General features: G+C 43.2%; 1 protein-coding gene across 1 annotated transcript in view; it reads left to right on the top strand.

Annotated features, from left to right (window-relative positions):
- The window catches only part of ETV6 (ETS variant transcription factor 6), a 243,749-nt gene that overhangs the window by 127,107 nt on the left and 97,923 nt on the right, over positions 1-18,719 (top strand). The window lies entirely within an intron of this gene.

Here is an 18,719-nt window from a genome sequence, read left to right as displayed (position 1 = left end):
CTTGGGGGGGGGGGGGGGCGTGGAAAATGAACAACTGGTAACGTGTTAAGTGGCCTCTGACTGAGGGAAGGCGCTGCTTTAGACAGCCCCTGGGGATTCTGGATTATGCGTTAGAGGACAGAGGCCCCACGGGGCAGGCTAGGGACTTAGTACTCCCTCTTCCTACGTGTAGGTCTCTACTGAGTGTCTCTGATTAGCAACTCCATGTATAAAGACATGATCTCTGCAGATTTGGGCATGGTTAGGTGCCTTCACTGTGTGCTGTGTCCCTAATTCTCTACCCGTGTATGGTTGTGTCACCTTGCACCTGAGGGTCATTTGTTTCCTCGAGTCCAAACCGTGGTTTTAGAGCTCAGCTGTTACTGATTGACAGTCAAGGAAGATGCTGGGATCTGGAAGGGTAAGGCCGATGTTCCTGGTACTATGAACCTTGGAAGGTCATGACAGAAACGATGGCAGAGGCAGGGAGACTGACAGTGTGCGACGGTCTCCCTCGCGCCAGTTCTGATCCCCCCGCAAAGTGATTGTAGGAGAAAGCTTGGCTAATTCACAGCGAACGTTTACCAGAGACTGTTTCTGCGGCAGGCCCCGTGGTGAGGGCTGAGGTTATCCTGTGAATAAAATAGAGACACTCCTCTCTTTATGACTTGTTAAAGTGTCTTTCTGAAAGTTTGTGTTCACAAATGTTAACTGAGCACCTCACGTGCCAGGCAGATGTTAGGCACTGCGGAAACCGTGATGAACAAGAGCAGACGGATTTCCCTGTTAATTCGTGGAATTTACAACCCAAGAGGGGAGACACCCAGCTACCAGATGCGAATGGAAGACACCCTCACCGCCCTAGTTATGAGTCCTCATCAGGTCACTCCCCGTGTTGATTCTGTCTACGTTTATAAACAGTCCTGCTGTGGCACCTGATAAAGCACCACACAAGCATCACATCCAAGAAATGGTCAGTGAGCCGCTAGTGTAGCAACAGGAGTTCCCAGCCCCAAGCGTCGTGGTCGTATCGTGTCCACATCGACGTGCCATCAACTGCTTGATTGTACTGATCTGTTTCTTGTAGTTCTTCACGTCTGTCCAAGCTACTATGATCTGTTTTCGACCGAAGTTTTCTGGAGTGTGGGGAACTGTTTAATCCACTTTCTGCCCCATCTGCTGCAGTGCAGGGCACCAAGCCTGCTAGCTGTGTTTGATGGTGATGCTGAAGGGGATAAATATCACCAGTACTGGGTGTGCAAACCAGTTTACCAGTGATGGACTTGTCAGAGCTCAGCCTGGGAGCTCAGAGTGGTGTGAGAGAAGGAGCTTAGGACTGCGCCCAGGGAGTTATGGGGTGATGGAAATTGATTTCTTATTTCAAAGTGAATCTCCAATGAGGTGGAGACGGGCATGCCAGGACTAAGCCCTTGCATCATAGTGGCATTAAAAAGTCCCAGTCAGTGGGGTCCTGACTTCTACATTCGACTGAGCATTAAAAAAAATTTAACTGATTAAGCCCATTTTTATATAAATTTTTTATTTAGGTATAGTTGATGTACAGTAAGTTTCAGGTTTACAGCATAGTGATTCATGATTTTTAAAGGTTATACTCCATTTATAGTTATTAGAAAATACTGGCTATGTTCCCTGTGCTGTACAATATATCCTTGTAGCTTATTTATTTTATACATAGTAGTTTGTACCTCTTAATCCCCTACCCATATCTTACCCCTCCTCCTTCCCTCTCCCCACTGGTAACCATTAATTTGTTCTCTAGGTCTGTGAGTGTATTTCTTTCTTGTTACATTCACTAGTTTTGCTTTTTAGATTCCACATATAAGTGTTATCATGCAGTATTTGTCTTTGTCTGACTTATTTCACTTAGCATAATACCATCCAAGTCCATCTATGTCATTGTGAAGAGCAAAATTTCATTCTTTTTTTATGGTTGAGTAGTATTCCATTTTGTGTGTGTGTGTGTGTGTGTGTGTGTGTGTGTGTGTGTGTGTATCACATCTTCTTAATCCACTCATGTGTTGATGGACACTTAGGTTACTTCCATACCTTGGCAATTGTAAATAATGCTGCTGGGAACATTGGAGTGTATGTATCTTTTCATATTAGTGTTTTCATTTTTTTTTTTTTTAATATATACCCAGGAGCAGAATTGCTGGATCATACGGTAGTTCTACTTTTAGTTTTTTTTTAGAAACCTCCATACTGTTTTCCACAGTGGCTTCACCAATTTACATTCCCACCAAGAGTGCACAAGGGAAAAAAAAAAAACAGTGTACAAGGGTTCCCTTTTTTCCACATCCTCACCAACTTATTCGTGTTCTTTTTGATGATCGCCATTCTGACAGGTGTGAGGTGATATCTCATTATGGTTTTAATTTGTGTTTCTCTGATGATTAACGACGTTGAGCATCTTTTTATGCGATTGAGCACTAAGATTAAATAAGTCACCAAAAAATAAATAAATCACACACACACACACACACACACACACACACACACACGAAATAATAAAATACCAAGTTGTATTTTTTTTAACTGGCAGGGTTTTTTTTTTTAACATTAATTCTCAATTTAGATGGAGTTGTGGGGAGACAGAGATGTTTATTTGTATCTGACACAGCTAGTTACCCCAGATTTTCAGCACCTCACACAAGAGGCCTCCATATACAAGTGAAACGAACAAACAAAAAACAACAGCAGTGGCATGAGAACAAAAATATAATACAAAGAGCATAACCTTTGTAAGAGACACTTTGACCACATGGATAAAGAACCTTTAAACAGCTTTATACTCATTGGCTCAGTAATTCTTTTCTAAAAACCCATCACTAGGAAACAAACTCAGATGCCGACAAAGATTCGTACGTGTGGACGAGTAGAGCAGCAGTCGCCAACAACAAGGAATCGCTTCAGTAAATTAGGGCAGGCCCCCAGGCTGGAATATTATACAGCAGTTAAAAATCAGGTTTTTGAAAAGGCAGGATACAGATCTCTCTCCTGAAAATAATCCCCCCTCCCTTTTTTAATATATAAAAATAGACCAGCAGGAAACGCAGGGGAATAGTCAACTGTGGTTACTCTGGGTGAGAGGATCGTGGGAAGAATTTTTCTCTCCTCTTTACTATAATTTTTTCTAGCATTGTCTAGCATTATTGTCCACGGAGGCCTATGAAATAGCCGTCACTTCTGTCTCCAGCTGGCCACTTTGCCCTTAGATTGATTGTGTTAAAATGCAAATCTGGGCTTGTGTTCTTCAGCATCCCTCTCAGGAGCTTCCTGCTACACGTGGCATGGATGCAGCAGCCCACAAGGCCCTGCGGGCTCTGGGTCCCACTTGACTCTTGGCTCTCTCCCCAGCCATACCGGGCCTTTTCCCGTTTCCTGTACAGATCACATTCTCCCTCGTCTTCATTCTGGTTGCCACTCTCTTTACGCTGAGCCCTTCCCCTGCACCACCACCTACCTCTAACTTAGCAAGATAGATTCAGTATCATTCTAGTAGGTCTTTAGGCCTCAGCTTAGGTCACTTACTCAGGGTGGACTTCCCTGAGGACTTGACAACACCCCGACTGTGCTTCCAACATGCTCTCAGCTTCCCTGCTTAGAACATGTCTATCCTCCCCCCGAACCAGAGGGTCCATGAGGGCTGGGACTGTGCCGCCTGGGTCACCCCTTCTTTCCCCAGAATGCAGCAAGGGCTCAGCCCCCCATAGATGCTTCTTAAGTATCAGTGAGTGGCTAGATCTCCTCTGGTCAGACTGGAATTTCTGTTCTCAGGACGAGCCATGCCCAGCAGAGGCATAGGCTTTGGAGCCCTACAGACTGAATGTCACAGGGTCACGTTTTCCTCATCCCTGGGAGGATGATCTCAGTGCCTGTTGGACGCAAGGGTGGTGAGCTTCTGGGAGTCATCCCAGTGTGGTGTGTGGCAGGTGCTCAGTAAATGACACTGTCATCCTAGGCAGCAGGCCTGGTGCACGCCTGGTTTTGATATGACCTTGTCTGTTGTAAGTCATTTGAGCAGAGGTTTCCCCCGGAGAAACCTTTTTTTCCCCCAGAAAATGAGGTCTGGTCAGTGTTCCTCCTGAACCCTAGGGCCGTGTTAGATTTCTGGGGTGCAGCACAGTGCCCCGTGTGTATTTGGGCTGAATTGACGGAACCGGACTGAAGTTCTGAGCGACACCTACATGTCCACCTTTCACCCTCTCATGGAGGCAAATCACTCTGCCCTCAGCCTGCAGCTGCTTGACGCCTGCCTGGAAGAAGAGAAAGAGAGAGCTCCCCTCAGGGGCCCAAGAGCTCTTATTGTTTCCTTTCTGAAAATCACTCTTCTTTCAAACACCTTTCAACCAGCCGCGTTGTGTCCACTGGGTTTGAATTGCACGGTATAAAAGCCAAGTTCTTTCTCTGAGGTTGGAGCCCTACTTGTGGGTCATTTCAGGTAAAAGGACTTAGAGGCTTGGACACATCGTTCTTTTATAAGTTCAAGCCATACAGCCCTAGGGCTGTCGCTTATTGTAGTTTCTTGAGCGTCGCCAAACTGTCAGACTGGGGCTGGTAGTTACTTTATCTCCCAAACAACCAGAACCAGATTTACATCGGAAGTAGATATTAGTGTGGTTTTTGTCCTTCCTGTAGCTGGGCCCCAAATAGTTCAGAACTAGATCCAGTACTTTGCTGTGTATTTTCACAGATTTAGGCTTCAAGCAAACCTGGAAACAGGCCTGTCGACTCCCCTCTGTGTATCTGCACACACGCGTCACTGCGTTGGTCCGTGTGCAACAGAAAGCTAGCACACAAACCCTTCCCCAGAACTCGGGGCCAAATCTGCTGAGTTCCCATCTTAAAACCTTAAAATTCCTTTGACTTTTCCCGTGATGTGCTCGTTTCTGATCTAAAACTGTACTTGAAAGCTAGTCTTGTTAATCATTCACATTAAGAAAGGAACGGATTTCTCAAAAAAGAAATCAGGTGCTAAAAACAGCTCCCACAAGAAGGCCCACTTTCTTTTCTACCTAGGGAACCAAGACAGAAACATTTCCAGGATGGAAATGGCATAGTTCAAGTGATGCAACCATTTGGTTCTCTGCTATTTTTCTCTTTTCTGCCAAAAGGAAAATATATAATATCATGTTGAAGAATTTCCCCAGAGTTGGTAAAATAATCATTGAGGTAACCTTGGGTGCTTACTAGCATGGTACCCCAGGTTTTTACTCAAGACCTGGTTGCATAGCAGTTCTCACGGTTCCAGTTCAGTACCTGATGAGAATCCTTCATGTAGGTAAAACGTGTAAGGAGAATTGCAGAGAGAGTGACCAGTTAACCTCCTCTGTGTTTGCCTGGTGTGCTGGATAATTAAATGAGTGGATAAAGTCTGTACGAAATAGTCTTATGCAGTATCGAACAAATGGCATGAATTTTTCAGAGGTTTTGCCCATAATATTGTTTTCTGTGTCTATAACATACAAATGTTCTACCTTCTCTGCCCGTACTTACGTAGATGCCCCCAAAACGAAAGGGTTCGTGAGGAATCACTCCTTTTGTCTCTTTCTGACACAGAGAAGGCTTTCAATAAATACGTGCCAGATGAATGAACCAGTGGGTGAGTCATCATTTATCACACAGTTGATCAATGGAAGTGTACTTGTTACTCCTATAACTTAGTAAATGTAGAGATTTTTTTTTTTAAGTTGGAATTTTCTCTGTCACCAGGTTGCCCGCTTTTGAGAAGAACAAACATCTGGGTTTATGTTAGAGGTAGTTTTTAGATTTAGTAGCCTCTATCCTTTTTTTAACTACACGGGGACAAGAGTATATATTCAGCCAAACTCATTCTGTGATAGAACACTGTTAGAAGTATTCTAACCTGCAAATAACAACAACAACAAAAATTATGTGTAACCTAATCAGAAACATTTTTATTGGAAAGATATTACGTAAGTCATTGGTGTGACTGGAAAAAAAAAAAAAAAAGTGGCAGAAACCAAGGTAGGCTCAGTCGCCAGGAGCTCAGACAAGATCATGCCCCGGGGGCAGTCCTCTTAGAATGCCACCGCACATGGCTGCCAGTGGACACGTGAATTTATGAGACTGGTTGGAACTGCCATGAATACTCTCTTGCCATCCTGGGGAATTGGTCACTCCCTTCAGATTCAAACACCGGGGCAAGTGCCTCTGATTGTCCCAGGCTATGTTCCAGAGAACAGGTGAGAAAGGCCTGCCAATCTTGGGATTCCCCGAAACAGAAGGAGTTTGTGGACGCTGAACAGATGAAAGTATAGAAGTCTCGTGTGAGATTGTAAATGAGTGCGCAGCAAAGTGAATCTGTTATACACATAAATATATCTCCAGTCTTTTCAAAGTGAATCTGTTATACACATAAATATATCCACTCTTTTTTAGATTCTTTTCCAATATAGGCCATTACAGAGTATTGAGTAGAATTCCCTGTGCTATACAGTAGGTCCTCATTAGTTATCTATTTTATACATAGTAGTGTGTGTATGTCCATCCCAATCTCCCAATTTATCCCCCCCCCCATACAGCCTGGTAACCATAAATTTATTCTACATCTGTAACTCTATTTCTGTTTTGTAGATAAGTTCATTTGTAGCCTTTTTTAGATTCTACATATAAGCGATATTATACGATATTTGTCTTTCTCTGACTTACTTCACTCTCTGCTGTACACCTGAAACTAACACAAGATTGTAAATCAACTATACCCCCCTCCAAATTTTTAAAAATAAAAATAAAATCATCACAGAAAGAAAACACACAGACTTCGAACAAATAAAAATAAAAATAAATGAGTGCGTAGCAGTGGGCTTCGTCTTGTTTCGTGTCCTGCGGGCTCTTTATTCACAGCAAAGTTAAGGGGGGTCTACATTTGCGTTCCCCGGGTCAGCACACAGGCCGCCAGTGGATTGTCCTCTCTGTCGGCTGTCCTCCACGTTCATGTATGAGGCAATTAGCAAGTTAGGCAAATCCCAAGGAGCTTTTGTTTCCGCGTCCCCTGGGCGCTGAGAAGCTGGCCTCTACCAGGAAACAGTGGCGAAGCCCGACTGCAAGAAAAAGATGGGCCTGGCTTTTTAACTCGGGCAACTCTGTGGAAGTGTTTATTTACTTTTTAAAAAGTGGCTTTTGGCAATTTCTGCTACATACCAATGAACCTGAGCTGTAAAGGGGCTCAGAGATGACATTTTTTTCAACTTGTCACCTAAGTCACAAATGTCTCTCCAGCATCCCGGGTAGAGCAGGACATTCGCCTTCTGCCTGGACACGGTCAGCGAGGTGCACGTCCCTTCCCCTTTCCTGTCCTGTTCTTGGAGGTCTCCAAACGGGATAAGGCTTTTCTGAAATTCCCCTCACTGTCACTTTGCTCTTTGGTGCTAGTTTCGTCTTGTGAGACCAGGTGGGACATGTTTCATCTACGTTAATTCTAGAAACAGACAAAACTTTAGAATCAGGTATGGATTTGGTTCCCCCCTTTGCCATTTACCAGCTGGATGAATTTTAGGCAGATTTATAATCGTTTTTGAAATGCTGTTTCCTCATTGGTAAAATGAGAAAAGTAATACCTACTTTGCAGGGATTAAAATATAATAGGACCTTACCCTGTGCGTGGCCCTTAGCAGATCCTCTAGAAATGCTAACCATCCTCCTTACTATTGGTCACACATTTGAAGGTGATTCTCTTGCCCCTTCAGGCTTCTGTTTTCTGTGTTAAACCTCTTCTCACTTGAGATGATCCCTACTGAGTAACCTACCATTCTCGTCTTCCTCCCGGGCTCCCTCAGTCCCTGCTCCCCCAGTTTTATTAATGTGATGGTGCGGTCTGCATACTCACTGGGCTAAGGGAATGGGACTATTCCTCTATCAGTATTTTTCTTCCAGTGTGTGCAAACTAATTGTTGAATGAACAAATAGGCAATTATTTTATCAGTGTGACATAAAGTTATGTTAGCACTTTAGTATCTGTGTTACACTCACGTTGATCTTTTTTTGTTGTTGTGGCCTCTCCCGTTGCGGAGCACAGGGCTCCGGACGCGCAGGCTCAGCGGCCATGGCTCACGGGCCCAGCCGCTCCGCGGCATGTGGGATCTTCCCGGACCGGGGCATGAACCCGCGTCCCCTGCATCGGCAGGCGGACTCTCAACCACTGCGCCACCAGGGAAGCCCTGTGGGTCTTTTTTAAAGTTAAATATATGCCTTTACTTTTTAAAAAAAATTAATTAACTAATTTATTTGTTTTTGGCTGTGTTGGGTCTTCATTGCCACGTGTGGGCTTTCTCTAGTTGCGGCGAGCGGGGGCTACTCTTCGTTGCGGTGCGCCGGCTTCTCATTGCGGTGGCTTCTCGTTGCAGAGCACGGGCTTCAGTAGTTGTAGCACATGGGCTCAGTAGTTGTGGCTCGCGGGCTCTAGAGCGCAGGCTTCAGCAGTTGTTGTGCAGGGGCTTAGTTGCTCCGCGGCATGTGGGATCTTCCCAGACCAGGACTCGAACCCGTGTCCCCTGCATTGGCAGGCGGATTCTTAACCACTGTGCCACCAGGGAAGCCCTGCCTTTACATTTAATCCTGTTAAATTTTATTTAAATTGGCTGAGGTAATTTTGATCTTATGTCTTCATCGTGCTATAGAATTGCTTCTTTTCTACTTTATGTTATCCAGGTTAGTTCTTTTTTTTTTTTTTTTTTAACATTTATTTATTTATTTAGGTTGCATCAGGTCTTACTTGTGGCACCCGGGATGTTTTCATTGCGGCATGTGGACTTCTTAGTTGTGGCATGCATGTGGGATCTTGTTCCTGACCGGGGATCGAACCCGGGCCCCCTGCATTGGGAGCACGGAGTCTTACCCACTGGACCACCAGAGAAGTCCCTCCCTATAGGTCTTTATATTAATTATTTGGAAGCAAATATAATTGAATGGGACAGGATCAGTGAAAGAGCCCTGTGGCATTTCACTAGAGACTGCCTTCTACCTAGGCACTGACAATCTTTATAAGTAACAAGTATGTTGTGACTGTGTAGTATTTTATGGCATATACGTCTCTTTTTTATATGCCACATACCATATATACTGTAAATGACACATTGTCATTTTTGCAAATATGTACAGTGGTACTACGTTTCAGTTTAACCCGTAAGAAAATGTCAAGACAGACTGTCAGATTATTTGCTGAAGTCAAGATGTCCTCTTTTTGGCTCTCCTGAAAAATCTTTCTCAAGTACCCCCTTTCATTGTGCTAATCTACTCATGGTGAACCTAAAACCTTACAGTTAGACTTAGGGAAGAGGTCTTCTTGGGTCAGTGGTAGTAAACAAATGGTTAATCAATTTACATACTCTGTGCTTTCAAGAGAGAAAAAGAAGAATTGTAGTTTTGTGTGAGAGGAGTTTTTAAACTGGGAAAACAGCTAAAACATATCTGAAATCTATTGAGTGAAAGTGTCTTTTATTCTTTACTCATGACTATGTGTATATTTGTGTTTTCTCCCATTGAACAATTATGAGGTTTTATTTTTCGTCTTAAAATTGACTCTGTGGAATGTTCACTAATGTTATGGAAAAACAGGGATGTGAGGATCACTGGAAAGATTTGGAAACAATCCATTATGTAGATGTTTATGGTAACAAGTTTAGAAGGCGACAGCTTTTCTTGCTTCTGTGCTATTTCTCTCTAAATACCTTTTCAGAAAATTCTCCAAAAATTAACTTACAGCTGTAATATCAAGAGAATATGCCACCTTGGTTTGTTTGTGTATAAAGTGATATATAGTATAACCTCAGGTGTGTTGATGCAAGAAATTCGGTTAAATTATTTCCATGTATAAGAAAGATATGGAAAGTACTGGGACTTCCCTGTTGGTCCAGTGGTTAAGAATCTGCCTTCCAATGCAGGGGACGTGGGTTCAATCCCTGACTGGGGAACTAAGATCCCACATGCCACGGGGCAACTAAGCCCGCACTCTCTAGAGCCCACGTGCCACCACTAGAGAGAAGCCTGCAGGCTGCAACAAAGAGCCCATGTGCCGCAACAAAAGATCCCGCATGCCACAACTAAGACCCAATGCAGCCAAATAAATAGATAAATATATTTTTTTAATATGAGAAGTATACATATATGTAAAACAATAACTACAAATTTATTGACTGGCTGAAGAAGGAGGTAGGAGCTAGTTTTTGAGGAGCTAAAGGTATGACATGCTAAGGAGTTTAGATTTTACCCTGAAAGTCATAAAGTACCGTTCAAGGGATTTAAAGAGGAGAGAGGAGTGACCAGATTTATGTCTAAAAGCTTTCATGGGCAGTAACACAGAGGATGGGATGAGGTAAGAAGCTGTGGCAGTGATCCAGGTGAGAAAAGATGCGAGTCCAAACTAAAGCAACTTTGGGAGGGAGGACGTTGTGAATGGGAAGTATTCAAGTGATGTTAAGTGTGTTCAGTGAGCCAGGTTTAGTGACAGATCAGATGAGGAGAGTAAGGGAAGGAAGCAGAAAAGGTGACTCTTTGGGGAGCCCATTATCTTGGGTGGCAAGATGTGAAGGAAGATGCTATCAAATGGGCTCCCCGAGAGGCAGGAGGGAAAGCACGGAGAGGCCAAAAGAATGATCCCCCAGAGCCATATGCTGTGGAGAAGTCCGGTAAAATGAGGATTGAAGATGTCCTTGGCTTTTACAAGTAGGGAAGTCATCAGTGACCCAGGAAGACAATTTTTGAGGTGGGGAGAGGTGGGTAGAAACCTTATTGCTGTGGTTAATGTGGAAGAAAGTAATTATAGATGTCTCTTTGATGGACCATGGATTGGAATCGATAAGAGAGAAGCTGGAAGGCAACAGTGGGTAAAGGAGTGTTTCATTTGATATTTTCCTTTTTTTAAAATTGTTATTGGAGTATAGACGATTTACACTCTTGTGTTAGTTTCAGGTGTACAGAAAAGTACATCAGTTATACATATACATATATCCACTCTTTTTTAGATTCTTTTCCCATATAGGCCATCACAGAGTATTGAGTAGAGTTCCCTGTGCTATACAGCAGGTCCTTATTAGTTATCTGTTTTATATATAGTAGTGTATATATGTCCATCCCAATCTCCCAATTTATCCCCCCCTTTACCCTCTGGTAACCATAAGTTTGTTTTCTACATCTGTGACTCTATTTCTGTTTTGTAGATAAGTTCATTTATAGCCTTATTTTTAGATTCCACATAAGCGATATCATTATGATAACTTTCTGTCTGACTTACTTCATTCAGTATGACAATCTCTAGGTCCATCCATGTTGCTGCAAATGGCATTATTTCATTCTTTTTTATGGCTGAGTAATATTCCATTGTATATAGGTACCACATCTTCTTTATCCACTCCTCTGTTGATGGACATTTAGGTTGCTTCCACGACCTACCTGGCTATTGTAAATAGTGCTGCAGTGAACACTGGGGTGCGTGTATCTTTTCGAATTATGGTTTTCTTCAGATATATGCCCAGGAGTGGGATTGCTGGATCATATGCTAGGTTCTATTTTTAGTTTTTTAAGAAACCTCCAGACTGTTCTCCATAGTGGCTGTACCAGTTTACATTCCCACCAACAGTGTAGGAGGGTTCCCTTGATGTTTTCTTTGTTTGTTTAATGGACAGTGTTTGGCCGTGAAGAATTGTTGGTGAGAGATGAAAATACAGGAGAAGTAAGGGGTAATATATGGAACTGGATCTTGCAGAAGTGGGAAAAAAAGATACAAAACAAAAATGGAGGTAGGGATTCTTTAGTGTTCAATAGGTGGATGGCTATTCATTCCACTGGAACTAGAAGAAAAGTGGGTATAAATATAGGATAATTGTTTGAATGAGAGCAGGCTTAATTGATGGGAATTCCCCACAAAAATTCCATTTTGTTTCCTGAGACGATTTAGATGGACGGGGTAGTAGTGAAGGAAACGGGAGAGTGGCTGGTGGAGCCAGGGACAGATGTCTGGGCAGGTCGGGGTCCCGGCATTGCCTCCGACTGGGTGACCGAGGCTCCGTGTTGGTACCAGTCTGTCTGTCTGTGTGGTCTTCCCTGTGCCGTTCAACACCATGGTGTCGGAGGGGAGGCAGGACGTGGTGTGACTCATTCTCTCAGTAAATACTGAGTACCTGCCATAGGAGAGGCCGCAGTTAACAATACAGAGAAGTGAGGGAGCGAGCCCATGTGCTTTCCGGGGTCAATGCATTCCAGGCACAGAAGCAGTAAAGGCCTCGAGGAAGGACTGTTTTTGGTGTATTAAAAGGAATGCAGGGAAGCAAGTGTGTCTGAAGTGATGTGTGACAGGTGAGGGATGCCTGAGTTTGGAAGGAGGGCTGGGGGCAGGATGATGTGGGAGGACCCTCTAGGCCATTATAATGGGTTTGGCTTTTAATTTGCCAATGAGAATTTTAAGCAGAGGACTGACATAGTCTGACTTTGATTTTTTAAAGGGTCATTCTAGCTGCTGTAGGGATAAGAGGAGGGAAAGTAGAAGGAGGGAGGGCTGTGAAAGCAGAGGGGCACATTAGGAGCTGGTTAACAGTAAGTTTGGCAAGACATGATGGAAAGTCAGTCCAAGCATGTTCCTACCTCAGGGCCTTTGCACTTCCTGTTCTCTGTGTCTGGGCTGCTCTTCTCCCAGATATTCCCATGGTCCACACACCATGCCCCCTCCTTCAGATGTCTGCTTAAATGTGAGGCCTTCATAGCAGCCCTCACTCACCCCATATACCCAGTACCACCTCCACCGTTATAATTAGTAGGGATAATGGCAGTGCTAATATTATTTTTCCCTTACTCTGGCTCCCTTTGTGGAAAGACGTGATACATCAAGCTTCACGTATCTTCCTCTGCAGAGCAGAGGAGTGCCACGCCGCCATGGGGCTGGTTACTTGGCTCCTTGTGTAGCAAACAGCCTTGCCTTTCGGCTGGTGCCAGTCTCTGCATCCTTTTTTAGTCCCGTCACTCACACTCTTCAGAATCCTCCAGCTTAAACTCTTGAGGAACTCTGGACATTGGAATTAGCTGGGAACTTGAGAACCAGATGAAGGATGCTGCCAATAGCATGCCTTCTGTGCTTGGCATCTAATTCTGGCACTTGTTTTTAGCAGGTTTGATTGCATAATTCAGCCATTGGCTACAAAAAGTGACCACATATCCGGGCGGGAAAAGAGGATTTGGAAGCACAAGATGGAAGCTGTCTTGGGATTCAGAGGATAGGCAAGGGTCTTTGTTTTTAAAAATGTACCTGCATTTCCAATACTTGTGGGATTATCGACCATCACTTCCTTTGGGGAGTGCGGTATGATGCTGTTTTTCGTGGTCCTTTCTACCAAGTCTCCATTTTTGTTATATCTTTTGTGGCTGGATCCCATGTTTCGCAATAGTTTCCTCTCCTACAAAATCTGTATCAATTAAGTACAGCTTAATTTGTTTTCTCACGTTTCCCTAATTAAAGACATGCTATATAAACTGCTATTCAGAACTTCTGATAAGTATGAAATAATTGAAAATAGCACATGTAATGGACACCATTCCAAAATAAAGCAGACAATTTGTAGATTTAGTCCTTATACTCTCGTTGTGCGTCAATAGTAGGATTTCTGATATACATACATATACATACATACCTACATGCATACATTTTGGGGGGAGATACTATTTTCACGATTTATTTTACTTCCATTTAAATTTCACCATTAAATACTGAGCATAACTATATACTGGCCTTATGTTCAGATTTTTGAAGTAAAGGTAAATGGACAGCTTTAAAGGAGCCCTGCATTAAACATGGTACAATATATTAAACAGTTACATAATCTAGGGTGTGGTATAACTCCGTATACCTTTACACATTTAATGGCACAAGTAGGCTATAGGGACAAGACAAGCAATTGGAAAAACCCATTCAGGACTGAACTGAGAGCCCGTGGTTGCTGACAGAATCTCCCCTTGACTTCAGACTTGAGACAAACTAAGGAGTTTGTCAGTATAGAAAAACCACTGGATTCCTGATGGCAGGACGAACGGTAGCATCGGGAGAGATGTCAAGGGATGGTCTCCTGCCAGTTAGGGTCGTGAGGGCCAGTCTGAAGCAAGCAGGGTGGGCAGGAGGCTGGAAATCGAGATGGATATTGCAGCTCCAGTCCAGGAGCTGTAGATTGGAACCACAGGCTGGAAAGTCAGTGTAGAGGCAGAATGGTTAGTGCACTCTTCAAAAATCCTGTTTTCCAAGTGAGTTCCTAGGATGCTTTCCTCAGACGGAGGGATTTCTATATTTTTGAATGCACAAATATACTTCTTGAGAACACTCAGCTCATTTCTAGAGGAGAGGTCTTACGGTTGTGTGTTATGTTTTCAGTGTGTGGAATTTAAGTTGTAAGTGAAAAGAGCATTGTATCAAGAGTCAGGACAGTCGTTCTAGCCCTGAACAAATATGTGATCTTGGGCAAGTCTCTTGGAGAAGAGAGATGCACGGAGAGCACTGAACTCTGTGACTTCTAAAGACTTTTCCATCGTGAAAGTACAGAAATTCTTTGCATGCATCGTGCATGCCTCCTGTTTCCCTTTGCAGCCTCTGGGGTTGATGAGAGCCGTCAGGAGCGCTGTGACCTTGGAGAACTGGCTCATATCATGAGAGCAGATGCCAGCCCCCTCCAGTGCTCTCCCTGGGCAGATGACCCGCTCCCTATTAAAACCCCTGAATATTGACGTCACTGATAAGCACCTGCATAATTGATACTGTTGCCAGTGATCAAACGCTGAAATTACCAAAGGGTCTTGCTGGAGGAGACCCTAAGGTATTATCTTATCTAGTTCAGTTATGGCCTCCAGACCCCAAAGAGTCTGAAAAGAGTAATGGGGGGTGTGTCCATGAGTCAGTTTTGATAGTCCACATGCCCCATGGTAATTCTATATTTGACAACAGTATTGTAAGGTTAGTCAAGCTAGAGAAGCACGAGATTGCTCTGCTTTTGGCCGGAGTTACAAACGTGAGAGTAAATCAGTTATTCCTTGTAACTGCTGTTGGGCACGCAGAATCTTTCAAACACAGGGCCTGTAGCTGTGACGTGCAGTACAGGTAGCCGCTGGCCACAAGTGGCCGTCGAGCGCCTGAAACACGGCTCACCTTCTTGAGCTTTGCTCTAAGTGTAAATGCACTCCAGACTTCCAAAACTCAGTATAAAAACCTGAAATATCTCATTACTTTTTATACTGGTTACATGTTTAAATGATAATATTTTACATATATATAGGGTTAAATGAAATATTTTATTAAAAATAATGTCAACTATCTCTTCTTACTTCTTTTTTACTGTGGGGACTACAGCACTGAAAATTACATCATGTGGTTTGGTTCACGTTATATTTCTGTTGGAAGCGTTGGTGAGAGACTTCTGGGTGGTGAAAAGGCCGGGACGCGTTCTTCATTCTGCCCCCGTGCAAAGGGAGATCAGAGAGGTTAGACCACTTGTTCAAGATCACACAGCGAGTTGGTAGCTAAGCTAGGATTAGGTCAGTATGTTTTCCATTACCAAAAACAGTCTAAGGGATCACAGTGAATTGTTTTACCTGGAGTCTAAAATTGCTGCTTTGAATAAAAACCAAGGCTCTTATATAGATTATTAGCAGTGTTCCAAAGCACGAGCCCTAAGCTGTATCCCTCCAGTATCAAATCCAACCAAAAATGAATTAAAGAGAAAAGAAGAAATAAGAAAAGGAAAAAGAAAAGCTTTCCCTTAAAGGACTCAGTGAGAAATCCCAGTTTTCCTTCTTGAGCAGATTTCTTTCACCCAAACACCCTGGCATGGAACATTAATTGCTGAAGAAAACCGCAGTAAGAAAACATTTATAAGGAGTCCAGGCTTCATTCATCATGCTTTTCCCTTCAACACAGCAAGAATCCCTTCAACAAATACCCATTAAGAGATTAAGGCTGACCAAGAATAAATTGTTTTGGACCCCAGGTGGTTTTTTTGACATCATTTCCTCAGGATTAGGGATCCCACCGATACGTGTTTAGCATGTGGCTATGTTAATACTCCATAGTGATACTCTGAAAAGTTTTAAAATAATTTTTTAAAGTACCGAGCTAATAAGACTTTAATGTGATTATTTCGCCCACAAATGGAGTCTTCTTTTTTCCCTCCACGGTAATGCAACCAAACCCAGTAATTCTGTCTTTAAAAAAAGAATTGTACAAAGTGGTCCATGAAGTGTAGCAACATCATGGGCACTTGAGGAATTGTCCTTGGATGAAAAGGAAACTAAGCATCTTGTGTGGTTTGTTCTGGGTCCCTTCTCCCGGGAGCCATCATTTCTCTTCTGATAACTTTATTTGGTTTTTCTGGTTACCAATATTGTAATGTATGGAGTTTAAACAGCTAACAATTCTCTAAGGTTAGTTACAAAACTCTTCCATGCCACCCACTTCACCGTTGCCACTCTTGATTTCCTGCTCACCAGAGGGAAACACTTTCGAATGTTTTATCTGCTTCTTTTGTCATTTCCCTCCAATTCTTAAATCACTTGCTCTTGTTGCTGTTTCTTTTTTTTTTTTTAACTTTTATTTTATATTGGAGTATATTTGATTAACAGTGTTGTGATAGTTGCAGGTGGACAGCAAAGTGATTCAGTTATACATATACACGTATCTATTGTACTACTTTATTTTTCACTTCTAGACATTATCTAATGTTATCTCATCGTGGAAGATGACAGTTTATCCTCTTTGTCCCCTACCCCAGCCCCCCCACTATGTAATCATAATTTTGGATAATTTCATCCAAGTAATCATAATTTCGGATAGATCAGTATTTAGTGTTTACATCTTACAATTATATAAATGCCATTTGCATCTGACTCATATAGTCTATAAGGATTACTTTTCCTTTCCTGTAACTTTTAGTTTCCCCTGGGGTTAATAACTGTGGTGTCTTTACCATGTACATACTACTTAGTTTTTTATGTGCTTGTTGCTAATTCAAACTCCCTGCCTCACCTCTCTCTCGGCTAATTCGGATGCAGTAGGTGTTACAAATCCTGAAGCAGAGCCTCTCAGAGCCTTCCACCTGCTCTGGTCTTGGCTTAGCTTGGTGCCCAGCTGCCGTCTGGACCTTTCTTCACTCTACCTCTTCTTTGAGTCTGATTTCATTTCCTGAATGCCATGCTTTTTCCCTGTTTTAGTTTATTCCCTGTTTTAATGGAGGACCATTTCCAATAGCTTCTTGAAAGTGGAGGGTGGCCAGTAAATTTCTTGAGACCTTGCCTGTCTGAAAATATCTTTATTTTTTCCCTGTCCTTGATCATTTGACTGAGTATACAGTTCCAGGCAGGAAATAATTTTCCCCCAGAATTTTGAAGGTATGGCCCTTCAGTGCTACTGTTGAGAAGAACATGCCATTCTGATTCTTAGTCCTTTGTGTGTAACTATTTTTGTTTGCCTGTTTGTCCTCTGGGAGCATTTTTTGTGTTTTTTTTTGCGGTACACGGGCCTCTCACTGCTGTGCCCTCTCCCGTTGCGGAGCACAGGCTCCGGACGCGCAGGCCCAGCGGCCATGGCTCACGGGCCCAGCCGCTCCGCGGCATGTGGGATCTTCCCGGACCGGGGCACAAACCCCGCGTCCCCTGCATCGGCAGGCGGACTCTCAACCACTGCGCCACCAGGGAGGCCCCGCTCTGGGAGCATTTTTATCTTCCAAGTTCTGAAATTTCCCTGTCCTGTGCCTTGGTGTGGGTCTGTGTTAATCCGTTCGTGTCATTTCAGTCTGCATGTTCATTTCCTTCTCTTCTGGGAAATTTCCTCTTCTGTTTTCTTAGCCCTCTCCCTGGAACTCCCATTATTAGGATGTTGGCCCTGTAATTTTCTCTTCTTTTCTCTTTTATTTTCCACCTGCTTATATTTTAAGCTCCTCTTTGGGAGATCCCTCCACTTTATTTCCCACTACTTCTATTGAATTTTTATTCCTGACATCACCCCTTTAATATACAACTGGGTTTTTTGTTGTTGTTTTTCTGGACATGTTCCTCGTTATAGCGTGTTGTCCTTGTTTCAGAGTTGCAATATCTTCTCTTACCGAAGCATAATAATTATTCTACTTATTTTTTCTCTTCCCTGCATTGTCTCTGTTTTCTCCACGTTGCCTTTTTCTGTTTGTTTGCTGGTTGGTTGTGTTTTGTTCTCTTTTATGCTCAAACATCTGGTGATCTCTGCTTGTCTGCTCATATTGAAGAGTTGGTGGCACACTGATTGGAAATTCTACATCCATGGGTGGGCTTGTCCACGAGAAGAACCAGCCTGGGCACTTCCTTGAGATACCTTTGGTATCAATATCTCCAGGTTTTTTGTCTTTGGTTATTCAGATTCCCTTCCCCAGAGATGGACGATGCTTCGGTAGCCATCCTAGAGAGTATAAGTCTAGCTGCCAACATGCCTGGAGTGCAGTGGGAGAAGGGGTGAGGGGAGGTCTCAGTGGTCAACATACATGCATTCTTTTAATCCTCCATATATAAACTTTCAGTTAATTCCACTTAGTCATTTTGGTGTCAGCTTTTTTGGACGTCACTGTATATTACTGACTCTAGTGCATGAACTTGTGATCTTCTGCCAGGTCAGAGGAGGAGCAACACGATGGCCCAGGATTTCAGACGTAACCAGTTCCACCAATTCCAGGATTCTGCCCTGAACATCTGGTTATTTCACAGCTTTCCCT

Source organism: Lipotes vexillifer, unplaced genomic scaffold, assembly GCF_000442215.2.
Source record: "Lipotes vexillifer unplaced genomic scaffold, Lipotes_vexillifer_v1.1 scaffold395, whole genome shotgun sequence".
Taxonomy (NCBI): Eukaryota; Metazoa; Chordata; class Mammalia; order Artiodactyla; family Lipotidae; genus Lipotes; species Lipotes vexillifer.
Note: the sequence above shows the minus strand (reverse complement) of the source record. Positions and strands in the feature narration are given on the sequence as shown.